The sequence below is a fragment of the Anabas testudineus genome, chromosome 19 (assembly GCF_900324465.2).
Source record: "Anabas testudineus chromosome 19, fAnaTes1.2, whole genome shotgun sequence".
Classification (NCBI taxonomy): Eukaryota; Metazoa; Chordata; class Actinopteri; order Anabantiformes; family Anabantidae; genus Anabas; species Anabas testudineus.
In genome coordinates this window covers 2,791,280-2,804,616 of record NC_046628.1, presented here as the reverse complement: position 1 = coordinate 2,804,616, position 13,337 = coordinate 2,791,280, and the positions used below count along the sequence as shown (strand labels likewise).

The 13,337-nt window shown below is 38.8% G+C and overlaps 1 protein-coding gene across 6 annotated transcripts in view; it reads right to left on the bottom strand.

The window, feature by feature from the left end:
• The window catches only part of myocd (myocardin), a 100,443-nt gene that overhangs the window by 77,322 nt on the left and 9,784 nt on the right, over positions 1-13,337 (bottom strand). For all 6 annotated transcript variants that reach the window (XM_033326839.1, XM_033326840.1, XM_033326841.1 and 3 more), the window contains exon 4: positions 9,930-9,992. The gene's annotated coding sequence lies outside the window, so the exon portion shown is untranslated. The remainder of the gene's footprint in view (positions 1-9,929; positions 9,993-13,337) is intronic.

Here is a 13,337-nt window from a genome sequence, read left to right as displayed (position 1 = left end):
AACTGGTTACACCTTCGACACCAGTGAATGACAAGTGATCTTTGCACAATAGTGGGAAACAATGAACCCTTAGCAACTAAAATACTCTCAAAGTCTTATAGTGACGCAGTACAAGAGTGAGTCCTGGCAACATTTAGTTCAATCAGATTATAAAAAAGCAAACAGACTTGATTTAATGCCTAATTGCATTGACTATTCCTGTGTAGCATGGGCTGTGCTGTACAAAAACTCTATGTGCATGCCAAGTACACCTGTTCCCATGGTTACAGCATCTATTATAGGAAATTTTTCATAATATGGGACCATGTTATCTGATAATTCCCACAGAATCACAGGCTGCATGCAACATACATAGTATGTAATCATAAGGGCAATAAACATTGAAAATTGTAAAAAATTGAATGATAGAACACATGTTTATGAGCCTAAAAATGAAAGGTACAAAATGAAATAACAGCATCATGAGAATGTTATAACAAATATCAACAAAATCTCAATCTGCACGAGTTTGAGTAAACGGAAGGAGTGGCTGATGTATTTTGAGCAGCCCTGTAAAAAAATGTCCTGCTTGGTGATGCCATGTGCAGCTGACAGTACCATAAGCAAACATTGTGCCCTTCACTGGGCTATGAATCATAAACTGGGGTAAGTCTGCAGACAGAGGCCCTTGTGAATGTGAATGTGATGGTGTGGATATAGCTCCGGTCATGTCAGACTGTGTGGGAAACACAAAGAGGGGCAGACCGAGTCACATGGGTCGTCCTGCTCCCAAAGACACAGCTCTCTCTCTCTCTCTCTGTCTTTTCTTTCAATCTCTCACTCATTCCTCTTCTCACTGGCAGGCCCACCCTTGTCTGACTCACATGCATAAACACTCCCTCACTGCATTCCCTAGTTATTCTGGTGCCTTTATGCTAATACCTTGTTTTCTTTATTCATATTGATTATTATTTACTTGGTTTCAATATTATTCTGCATTAGGATGTAGCAGATTTCTAGGTGCTGTGGAGGGTTGTGCATCCCGTGTGAGAGCTGTTTCTGTTTCAGTCTCAGCAACATTATGCAATAGTGCGCTCTATGTAGCTGTATGATAGACTGTTTCCCTGAATAGTAAGTATAGTGTATCTGGTACTGTGTATATAGTATGCAGTATATGCAAACAATCTACAATATGTGGGTCTATGACTGTATGGCTGATTCCCATGACGCACAGTGTGATTTTCCATGAGATCAACAGCTGCTGCACCATCTTTATCCTACTTTATCTAGGAATACAGACAACTGTTTAAGTCAGGTTTGGTGTTAGGGACTTAACACTCAGCAAGTAACAGGTGAGAGCCTGCTAGGTTTATAGGTAGTGCAGTCTGGGAGCCCACTATTTAAGTTAGTGTCTCCAGTCAATCCTCACAGATTATACAGTAAACTACTAGACTAGTAGAAACACAGAGTACTACATGTCTCCCCTCCCTCCTGTACTACTCAGTTCCTTATTAATGTGAAGCACAAAGAACTGATTAACACTCAAACAACTGGTGGTGGTTAAGCATACTAAAACCCACCTAATAAAATCCTCCATGACAAATCACAATTGTACCTCTGCACTGCCAGCTGCACAGAAGAGTCTAAATCATTGTCTAACATCTTACTGATAAATTATCTTATTATTTAGCATAATGTGAGTGTGGTTGGATTGTGAGAAACATGGCATAAATCCAATGATTTATCAATATTAGGCAAATCTTGATATCATATTAACCTGTCCATGTACAAGATCTACATGGTGGTTAACCAAAGAAACCAGGTTGTTTTTTGTTTGTTTGTTTTTGGTCCATGGTTAACAACAATTTCAGGTGTAAGTTTTATGCAATGTAAAAAGTAAATCAAATGTTTTAAGGTAATTTTAACAAAATCGAGAAAACCTTGACCACATTGCAAAAATGTTAAAACCATTAGCTAACTTTAACTTAATACATAAACTTTAATTATGTTTAATTATCCTTATTCTTTGATACCTAATGCACTATCAGAAATTATACCAAGTACATATAGTATAGTCCATGTGGTTCTGCCAAAGAGCCAATGTGAACTGTAAACTCTTGCTCTTCTCGCCTCTCCTCTTCTCAGTCTGGCTCTCTGTGCTTGACCACGAGCAGCCTTGGGACTTCTCTCTCTCTCTTGACTGTCAGTGCCTTATTCCAGATGTTTTGGATCTGGATCTTCATCCTCCAAGAGTCGTGGCCTCCTTCTTGTGCCTGTCTCGCTTGAGTTCACATGGTTTGTTTCGTTCTCTTGTATATGTGTATGGTTTGCTTGAGTTTTGACTCTTGTGTCCTGAGGCATATACATGTAGATGCCTTACTTGGGCTTGTGAAGATGCTGCTGTTTTGCAGCAGGGTTTTAGCCAGTTCAAATGACAATGTCAAAAAAATTTCAAATTCGATATATTCCTTAGCTAAAATACATTTATCTTCAATCATTTTTAAGGTAAGATATATTTACAATTATAAATCATCAGAGGCAGAGTTGCTGTATTGGACTACATTACATTATAGTCATTTGGTCAAGTTGTATAGGTTATATATAGTTAGGACCATAAATAGTATAATGAGGATACATTTCTTAGCATTTGGCCTCTGTACACCACCTCACATGAGGTCAAAATGTTCCACTTTAATTTAATGGGTTTGACAAAAGGGTGACATTACCCATTCAGGAGTTACAGCCATCTTCATACACACACTTTTTTGGGGACTCATAAACAATGGAAATAATAGTTGGTAGTCTATAAGCCCCAGGGTTACTGGTTCGATTCCTGGTTCCTCCTCGCTATTTATCGAAGGGGTCCTTGGACAAGACACCGACACCCAACAGTAGCGTTGTCATCTAATGCAGCTGCCCATACAAAGGGGATCAATAAAGAATGACATTATATCCAGGTGTAGCTTGTTCCCTCATTATTCCACGATTATGCAGATTAAAGGCCTAGAAGGGGTCCTGAGTGTTACATTTGCATTTAGTAGCTGTTCACTATAACTCTCAATATGGTCTATAGAGGTGTCTGTGCAAGCTATTAGGCAAAAAAACCTAAATAAAGTGATCAGAGAGATAGCAAAAACATTGGGAGTGGCCAATACAACAATTTAGAACATCTTACAACAGAAAAAAGACTGGAAGACCACAGAAGACACCTAGCATGGATGACAGCAGAATTCTGTCCATGGTGAAGAAGAACCCTTTCGCAACATCTGGTCAAGTCAAGAATAGTCTTGAAGAAATAGACATGTCATTGTCAAAGTCGACAGTCAAGAGACGGCTTCATGAATGTAAATACAGATGCTTCACAACAAGGTGCAAAAAATTGGTAAGGTCAGAATACACTTGGAATAAGATTCTTTGGATTAAAAGATTAACTAAAGAAATTCAGTAGTGTGGAGATATTCTGGCTAAGAGGTGATGTGTACTGCAAACTGTGTCATGGCATGTTTCGACAAAGAGTAGAAACAGACTTTACAGTCCCAGACCCAAGCAAGTGCTGGTGGTAAAAACAACCAGTGTGATATTAACATAACAAAAACCTGCTAGTGTCCACTTTCCAGCAACATTTCTTAAAATACATGTAAAAGCCTACTTAAATGCGAAAGACATAATACCAGTAAACCTGGTCAAAAATAACCAATGTAAGGACCTCCACATCTCACTTAGGAGTGAAAGGGAAGCTAGAAGGTTAAGAGAAAAAGTTATTTAACTTCTATCAGCATATACATTAATATGACTGAAATGAAAAAAAATTATTGTGATAAATCATTTTTCCATATTGCTCAGCCCTAACTGCAAAGGAGTTTTGCAAAGTATTAAAGGCCATAACAACGTCTGGATACTGTAGTGGTAAGATCACCGCCCTCCATGTGGCTGTGGTCTACCTCCAGTAGGGGTCATTAGGCAAGACCTGTTTTCGCTTACCCTGCCTAACCTTGCACCTTGTATCTCACTTGTAAGTGGCTTTGGATAAAAGTGTCTGCCAAATGACTTAATGTAAATGTAACTGCAATTAGTACTTAATTAATTAATTATAGGCGTTTAACGTATAGGTGTGTGTGTGTGTGTGTGTGTGTGTGTGTGTGTATGAAAATAGCTGTAATTGCTAAATAGTTCGTCTTTGGTCAAACGGATGGATCATAGATAAACACACAAACAAATAACACTTGTAGGTTGATATCAACAGCAAACAGTAGAAAACACCAGACTTTTGTGCTGCTGTTAAATCTATACGTAATTAATTTGTACTATCATTTTATTGTTATAAAATGTGATTTTATTCCCATGTCCATAGACATATATGCATTTGGAATTGCTGCTTCCCTGAACCAACATAGCAGTTACATTAATGATGAAAGCATCGCAGGGATTTCAGAAGTGGCATTCCCCCAGTTAATAGTTTCATTCATATTTTTGCTATACTCTAATCTTAGAAACCACCAGTATTGGAACAAGTAGTCAAAATAAGGTGTGACGGATTAAGTATATTACAGCTGTTATGTGCTGTCTACTGTCTATATTTAGAATTTTTATTATAGAGATTTATGTAAGATTTTCTGCTGCTGCAGTTCTTTAACAAATAATAAACCTCTACGAGATTAATGTCTCCATAGACAAAAATATATAACCGCAATAATTACTCCTACACATAGTAACAAAAAACAAACAAAAGAAGTATATATTAAGCTAAAAAACAAAGCTATATTAAAAAAAAAAAACCTTCTGGTCCCGTTGCACCTGTTAACAAACCACTGGCACTGTTTTCTAAGGCTGACAGGAAAAGGTCTTGAAATAGCTTTCCCATGAGCCTCTGGTCTAAAATAAAATAAAGGGGCTGGCAGGAGCCACCCACCACACTGATGCGACCCTGTCATGGGAACCATGCTAAACTGTCTGTGGAGATTTGAGCAGAATAAATGAAACAGCCATCCCTCATTATCTCTATTTACATCGCTAATGCAAATGCTCATTTATCTTGTGTACAATACACAGAGAATGGAGGCTATGTCAATGTGTATATATTTTTCTGTGTTTGCATGTGTGCCAGTGCTTGAATACAGGTCCACCATGTGCTCATGCTTGTAGAGATGCCTTGTTGATTTGTCTCACACACGATAAGTGAGAAGAAGAATAAGCAAATTGAATTAAAAGTCTGAGAGGGAAGAGCTTTTAAGGCCTGTAAACAAAAAAGGGCATACTTTCTATTAGTGCCAAAGTAAACATACACACACACACAGCACGCTTCAACAAAAACATTTACATTAAACACCACACAAAAGACCATTTATTAAAAGAAAACAATAATGCTTCACAACTTACAAAGCTGATGCATCTCTGAAAACCCAAACAGGCTATATCCACCAAAGAAAAGTGAGGATTCCACAGAAATGAATCAGGTTCTTTTGGGGTACTGAAGCACAACCGGCTTAACCGAAGCACACCAACCAGGGCCGTTCACCTTTGTCTGCTTCATTCTCAGACGGCACTCTATTTTAGGGACCTCTGATGCTCCGTCTTGGCCACATCTCCCTTTTTCCACTGCAGAAAAAAGTTATTCGTAATCCTCCCAATAACTCAACACTGTTTGTCCAGTGTGATAAAGGAAAGGGAGCATTCACAATCTAAATTTGCATTCTTCAGAAGTGAATGGCTTCGCCAGCTGTAGTAATGCAGTTTGCTGCGTCTGCCTCCTCCCGCTGCAGGGAGTCTGTTTACGTGGGGACAACTCAGAGATCCAGAGAGGAGACAATGCTCTTGGCTTCTCCCCACAAAAAGCGCCGCTGTGGGTGGGTGGCATTACCTGCTGATACACCAAGATCATCCCCAAGACGGAATAGATAAATAAAACTCTCAAAGGAATTGATTTTGTGCCAAAAGGTCCATTTTATGGCACAATCCTCCTCTCAGCTATATTGTCTGGACTTTAGAGTCTGTCAATTTAGAGGGGAAAGTTAAAAAAATAGGGAAAAAAGTAAAGAAATTACCCTCAATATAATAAAATAGAACCAGAAGATCGACGACAGAAGGAATGCCCTTTGAATGTCATCTGTGCAGTCTTGAGGAACTCTAGGGTGTGGGTCAAGACCAAGAGGTCAGAGGTTAAAAGTGGTGCAATAAACTGACATAAGGGGTCATGAGACAAAACCCCAGACCCTGTACTGCACTCAGCCATGTTGGCTTAACGTAATCAAAAACACAAGCTGGAGTAATTCCCAGTGTGTATTCCTAGATAATACAAGTGAGAAAGCTTTGGCATGCTGATAAAATGGAGAAACGTCACAGGTTGGCCTTTAAGTGTGATGCACAACCTGTTTTTGTTTGTTCTTTCAGGGCAAGAAAACAGTTAACTTAAAGTCTAGATTGTTACAATGTTCTATACTGGGCCAAGTGAAAGCAATTTTCCCGAAAACCTGGGTGGCAATAGATAACTGCACCTGTGAGGCCTTACTGAGGCCTTATCCTTTATAAAGAAGCATGTTCTAGTCAAAGTGAGAAAATAATCCCAAACAGCCACAAGGGGATGTCCCATGATGCAGAGATTGAAGAGTATGAAAAGGATGACCTACACTAAACTCAAGTTTACAAAAGTGTAAACCTCAGTCACACACATATGATGCCTGCATTCAGTTATTTCCTCTTGTGCTTTTAAGTGCCAAGTATGGAGCCCCAAAACACATGAGATCATAACACTTGCATCATACTGGCATCAGCAGGGTTTCTGAAATAGTTTTTTCAGACAAATGCCTCAAGATTTAAACCTGAAACATGCGAGGTCCCCTGCAGGTGAGCACATTGTGTTCACAACAATCAATGTGACTCTCATCTACTCTACAAGCTAAACTGTTATTGAGGAAACGTTATCATGACCTTGACCTTAACCAGTTAAAGCTGGTGGGGTGATGGCCTGAGAATTGAGCTATCACCTGCACTGGGCTAGTGCACTCCTGCAATCGCTTCAGATAGCATTTGGTATAAAATTTGAATAAATAAGAATCTCTACAACTATACCAATCAAGCTAAAATAAGAGATATTTTCTGAGTGGTTAGATCAACAAACCTCAGTCACAAGAGGTTTTGACAGCAGCTCTCCACATTAAGATACATTTTGGAGTATGTTTTCCATTTCACACAGTATACCTGAAGAAATATACTTACTGTAGCCTTAAAATAAGGTACAGTAACCTTTTTTTATCCACTGAGGCACCCTTATGTTTAACACTCAATTTTAATGATTTACTTTAAGTAACACTATAAAGTGTTGAATTAGATTGGATGCTCACTAGAATCCAGAGCTGTGAGGATCACCTGTCGAGAGGCCTCTTATCTTCCTTCACAGTGTTGCTCTGACTAAGCTGAACTTCTGCATGACTTTTTCTTTCAACATGGAATTTACAGGCATCACATCGAAACACTTTGTTCTGCTCTCGGCCTCATGTCTCGGTTTTTCTCCCACAGCTCAGAGGCGGTACAAGACGCTGGGCTTTATCCTACCACCTGAACTTCATTACTCTGTTCATTTATAACTAGGAACATCATGTATCTTGTCTTTTTGTTGTTACATAATTCATGGGTTGCACAGTCAGGTTTGAACCTGTGATTCACCCAAGATCTTGACTGGCACTGAAAGTTGCTCTGATTTACTTACTCCCACACAGTAAAAAAAATATTTTGATCTGAGCATTTCTGTCATTTATCATACATACATTCTCCCTGAACAAAAAGATCCAGAGGAGTTTTGTATTAGCCTCAAACAACTGTATATCCCCAATCACTTATCATTTATAAGCATGTCTGTTACAGTTTTCCAATCCAAAATCTCTGATACAGAAACACACAAAAATATTTCTACCTACTTTCCCACAATAGCCCCAACCACAGGAGTGGCTTTACTTTCAAGTATTAAAGAAGATAACCGCTCCTTATTTAAAGGTGTCATTTCATCACTAAGTAAAAGAGACAAAACATCCACATACACACATACACATACACACATAGACATAAAACATTGTGCACATGGGCATTTCCTCCAAAATGGGTCAGGCAATTGGACCCAAGCGCGGAATTAAAGAAAGAAGAAGGGATATCTTCCGATGATAATCGTCTTAGGGTTCAGAGATGCTGTGATGTCATGATGTCTACTGGCTGTTTTTGATAGAATCTCTTATGATGTACTTATCTCTATAGCTATGGTATACAGCTGTGGAAACAGCCGCACAACCTCTGTTTAGCGTCTCTGCTCACCTCTGACCCAGAGGACGTTGTAAAGAAAGTAATCTGCTGTCAGTAAGAGACATTAACTGTTTTGAAGTCATTAAATGACGCTGGCATAAAATCTGAATGGCTTCTAAAGTACCATAGTATGAGGTAAGACTGGGTGGCCATATAGAGTGTGTACGTGTGTGTTTCTAGAGAAAGGGGGCTCATACAGTAAATACTGTTTATCTACAAGGCATCTATCCAGGAAAAAGACGTAAAAAATCTAACACAAAATGCATGTACAGAAACCAGAGGGATGTTTGAGTGACACTAGCTTGACGTTGCAGGTCTCCTGACACACAAGGCCATTACAATAAGCTGCTGAGGTATGACACTAAAAAGGCCCCATGAGCTTCCCTGTGACAGGCTGTTATAAATGTCACAACCATGAACTCTGTCTCATACAGACAAAAGGCACACCATGGAGCAGACAGTGCACACAGTAGGCCTGCAAAACTGCTACTGAGAGTCAAACTAAAAACACCTCCTGCAGATTGATATGTACTATGGTATTTTGGGAGGGAACTTTTATGGGGTGGAAAAATGTACAAAGCCACTTTTCATGTGCACCAGTAACATTCAAATCCCTGCAGGAAAGCCATAAAATCACCATTCGGAGACAATGAGTGAGAGTCAAAGCTTTCGTCTCTGTAACTCAGCATTTACATACAAGTAAAAGCTTAGTATAGTGGTCACTATGGGAATACAACCGCTGCATAATAACTGTATGAAAATCTCAAAATGACAATGAAAGCTGACGGGTAGTTCTGTCAATCACGGCTGACACTGGAGAAACACACAAGCCCAAAGGTAACAAAACTACATGTGACAAGCTCTGTTTTACTGTGACATCAGTTTAAACACAGATTCAGCTCTATCAAAAAAGATTAAGTTCACAACATGATCCTCATGAAACTTCATTATATACTTTCAAATACATTTTATTTACACCAGTGGGGCGATGGGCTGACTTAGTAAATGGCCCAGAATTTATTTTTAATTCTTTTAAAGTAGACATACTCAAAAAATTTCCAAATTGTACCGTCAGCACTTCCTGATTTAAATCCAATAGTTTTATGTTTCTCTGTAAGTTTGTAGAGAGACTGTTGATTGGGTAATATAGAGAGTGCTGATGCTAGTTTTCACCCAGGGTCATAGACAAAAGTTATGTTTCATTGCCAAAAATCAAAGAATTAGCATTGTTAGAAAGAGAAGTCCAGTCATAAGTAATCTACACACTTATTTTAGGGGTTATTTGATGCCAAAATACTGCACACTGGGGTTTTACAGTGCAAAGTACAAAGGAATCTACCATAAAATACAGTGCCTGTACACATTCTGTAGGTCATCACATTGTGTTGCAGGATGACACAATATAGTGCAAGTAAAGTTGACCCAGGTTTGAACCCTACTGTTCTGCGGCTTCTGTTTCATTAAAATAAATGAGGAGGCTGCGCTGCCTTAGGGCCAGTTGAGATAACGAATACACACACTTTTAATTAAATTAAATCTATTGTTTAACCTGTAACTGTACTGATTATGGGATTAAAGCTCTGAAACAGAGACTGAAACTGCAACACAAGTGTCCACAATTTCGTTTCACAGTTCCAAAACACAGAACAGAAAACTAATCCTACCTGTTTACTGGCTTCCACTTAACATTCCTCTTTTAAAACACAGTGTATCCTGGTCTCCTTCACCTGTTAGAGAAAGACACAATAAGAAAATAATGACCATGATATTTGCACTCTTCGTTGCCACTTTATTAGGTACAGACTACTATAATACAAATGTTCTTCCATACAGGCTAATTCTTACTTCTAACTTTAACTATAAGTTCCACAAACAACTGTATAATGATCCATGTTTCCAACAATAACATATTTTTGGCAGGGCTGCAACACATTGCACAGGTGTACCTACTAAAGAGGTTGCTGAGTGTATTTTATGATAAGCATAAAAAATATAGCATGTTCTGTGTAATTTATTATTTGCATAATTGGGACAGGCCTATAACCACCACTACTACCATCAACAGCCTCATCTTCAGGCTCATCTTTTATCAACATCATTATTTTCCATCACAAGTGCTGGAGTGGGATTTAAAGACCACCTTCTGTTTAGTTTCTTTTTTTTGACTGACAGCACATCAAAGAGATGAAGCACAACCCCTGAAAGCTCCAGCTATCCCTGTGGATCATGATGCTTGGACGCGTTCTCCTTTCTCTTTCTGGCGGGGCAACAAACTGCCAAGTAAACACACATGTAATCAAGCAGCCAATAAATACACCAGAAAAGCACGACAAGAATGTTCACACAGTTAATGTGGATACCACAGAGAGCCAACAGCTCAGCCAATCCCAGTGGGATCAGGGAGAGGGTACAACAGGGAAATGGCCACGTTCCAGAAAATTGAAGAAGACATCTAAAGATTTCTGCACCTTAGAGTTAGAAGCTTTGGCCTTATTACACAACATGTGGATCCAGCGTTTGAAGCTGGTGTAGAGTGCTATCAGACAAACTGTGGAAAGGAAACAAAGGGAGGTCCCTCTAGCTTGAGTCCAGCTTGTTTGCAGAAGCGTGAACTTAATTGCTTAAGGGCTTTGCAAGCCATCTGATTTTATTATCTTGCACAAGCAAACACAAAAACAAACAAAGAGACTAAAAACACTGACGTACACTTTCAGCATGCATGTTCTTTTATGTATCTTGGAAGAATGGACTCAAGGTCAGCACACATAAATCTTTCAATAGGCTGATAGACTGAGGTGAATTCAGACATAGTGTTTGTGACCGGCTGTATTGTGTTTTCTTAAATTTAAATGAATTTCATGACACACTGTACATCTGTGAGTTGCTGAATCACAGAAGAAACAACTCTATCCTGCATGGTTTAATGGACCCTGTATAATAATAACATAATTCTTTCCCATGTGATAAGACGACTACAAAACCTTTCCAAGGAAATGACGCTGACATTAAGTTATGCTATTTCTGTCCGCCATTCTAATGACAGCATCAAGTATTTTGTTAGGAGAAACGGCCAGCAACAACAGCAGCAACCTCTATTCTCTATCTATGTCTATCTCTTTAGATTCTACAAGTGTAAATAAAGGGAGCATCTTTTGTAACAATCAAGGTCAAACAGGAATTTCTCTTTACAATCAATATTTTCAAGGAAGAGTAGTGACAAAGAGTCTATTTTAAAAGCACTGATTTGTGTCTTTGTGCAATCAAATACATCCTTTTCCCCTTGAGCGATGGCTTTACTGTAACATCTGTTTCAGGATACAAACAACGAGGCTATAACTCAGTGGAAGAATTCATAGCCTCATCCATGTCCATTCATCCAGACCAGTGCCCATTCTTGACAGTTTTACTTTGGTCTGTTTCAGCCCTGTAATTTTGATCTCTGTACGCACGCTGCTTAACACAGATTTAGATTGAGAGGATTCAAATCAGGAGATCCCAAGACCTCATCCCACTTAGGTAGTTATTACAGGCACATCATGTACCCAAACATCACAAGTTTGCCCTCCTCTACCAGTTTCCATCCTGCAAATATTGACGTATGCTTTGTTGTTAAAGCCATTTAATTATCCCCCTTCTATTCAGTTTGTCCATCATTATTGATTCTACATGCACATGTCCTGGTAATCTTTCCTCAAAGGACTTTTTGTTGTTTTACATTTTTATTTAGAAGCAGAAGCAGAATAATTGTACAACAGTCTTGACTGCCTACAGTTGGCACCTTCTCTGTGCCAACATAAAAAGGGTTTGACAGCACTCACTGGACTGAACAACACATTGCACAACAGGCAGGTCAGAGGAGCTTTTGCAGATCTGAGAAAGATGATGGTAGATTTACACAAGTCAGGAATGTCTTTTGGAGTCATTTCTAAACAACTGCAGATTCTAACATCATCAACTCAAACAATTATACATAAATATTAGTAATTGAGAAGTGTAGCCACTTTCCAAGCTGTGGAAGAAGACCCAAACGGACAACTCGCCTGAGATGACATTGGTTCAGGTGGTAATAAACAATGCAGTAACCAACAAAGGTTCAAAGTTCCTATGATCTGTTACTGCTGGAACACCAGGATCACCGTTTTAATCATTAATCGAGTTTTCATCAGATTTTACAATGCCATGGAATACTATACAAGAAAGAAGATCCCGCTCCAAAACCAGCATTTTCAAGCTCAACTAAAGTTTGCAGCTGACAACACAGACAAGGAAAAACCTTGTGGAGCTGGTTGTGGAAAGAATAAAGCAGGCTTTTTAAATGCCTTTGCCAAGATCTTGACCTCAAACCTGTCAAAATGTTGCACTGACTATAAAAGTCAGGTCTGTGCCAGAAAACCAAAAATTAAAATTGAGCTTTACTAATTATATTAATTAGAAGAGTGATCAACTTTGCAACCAGAATTCCACCCTTGATGTCAGAAAACCTTAAATAAATGACTGATAATCGTACAATGACTACCATGTCTATGGTGTATAATTAGCCCCCCCCCCAAAAAAAAACTGCTCAAAGACATAATTTAATATTTGCCTTGACACTTAGAGTGTATGTATGTATTTCAATGAGGAATGAAAAGAGAGCGTGAACAAGAAGTTTAAATTCTGCCTTTCTGCATTATGTCCTCCCGTGTGTGTGTGTGTGTGTGTGTGTGTGTGTGTGTGTATGCACATATGAGGGTTGGGGAGATGGAACACTGTAACTGTACTCATAAAGTCATAAAGTATTTAGTGACTTGGATTTTTATTTATCCAGCTTTTGTCTTCATCATTGTCTTTTGTTCTTTTGTCTTCGCTGTGCAGTGTTCGGCCAGGATATTGATTCACCACTGACTGGACTGTCCAGATACAGATATATTCAGTCCTCCAATCCTTGAAGTATCCTTAAATATTCATTGTACTCAGGTGACCTCCATTTAGCCTACTGTGTGACCTTTTAAACCACAAGGCTGAAGATTTTAAAGGGGTTAATACTTTAACAATCATATACTTTGTGTGTAATTTTTTTTGTTAATTTAGAT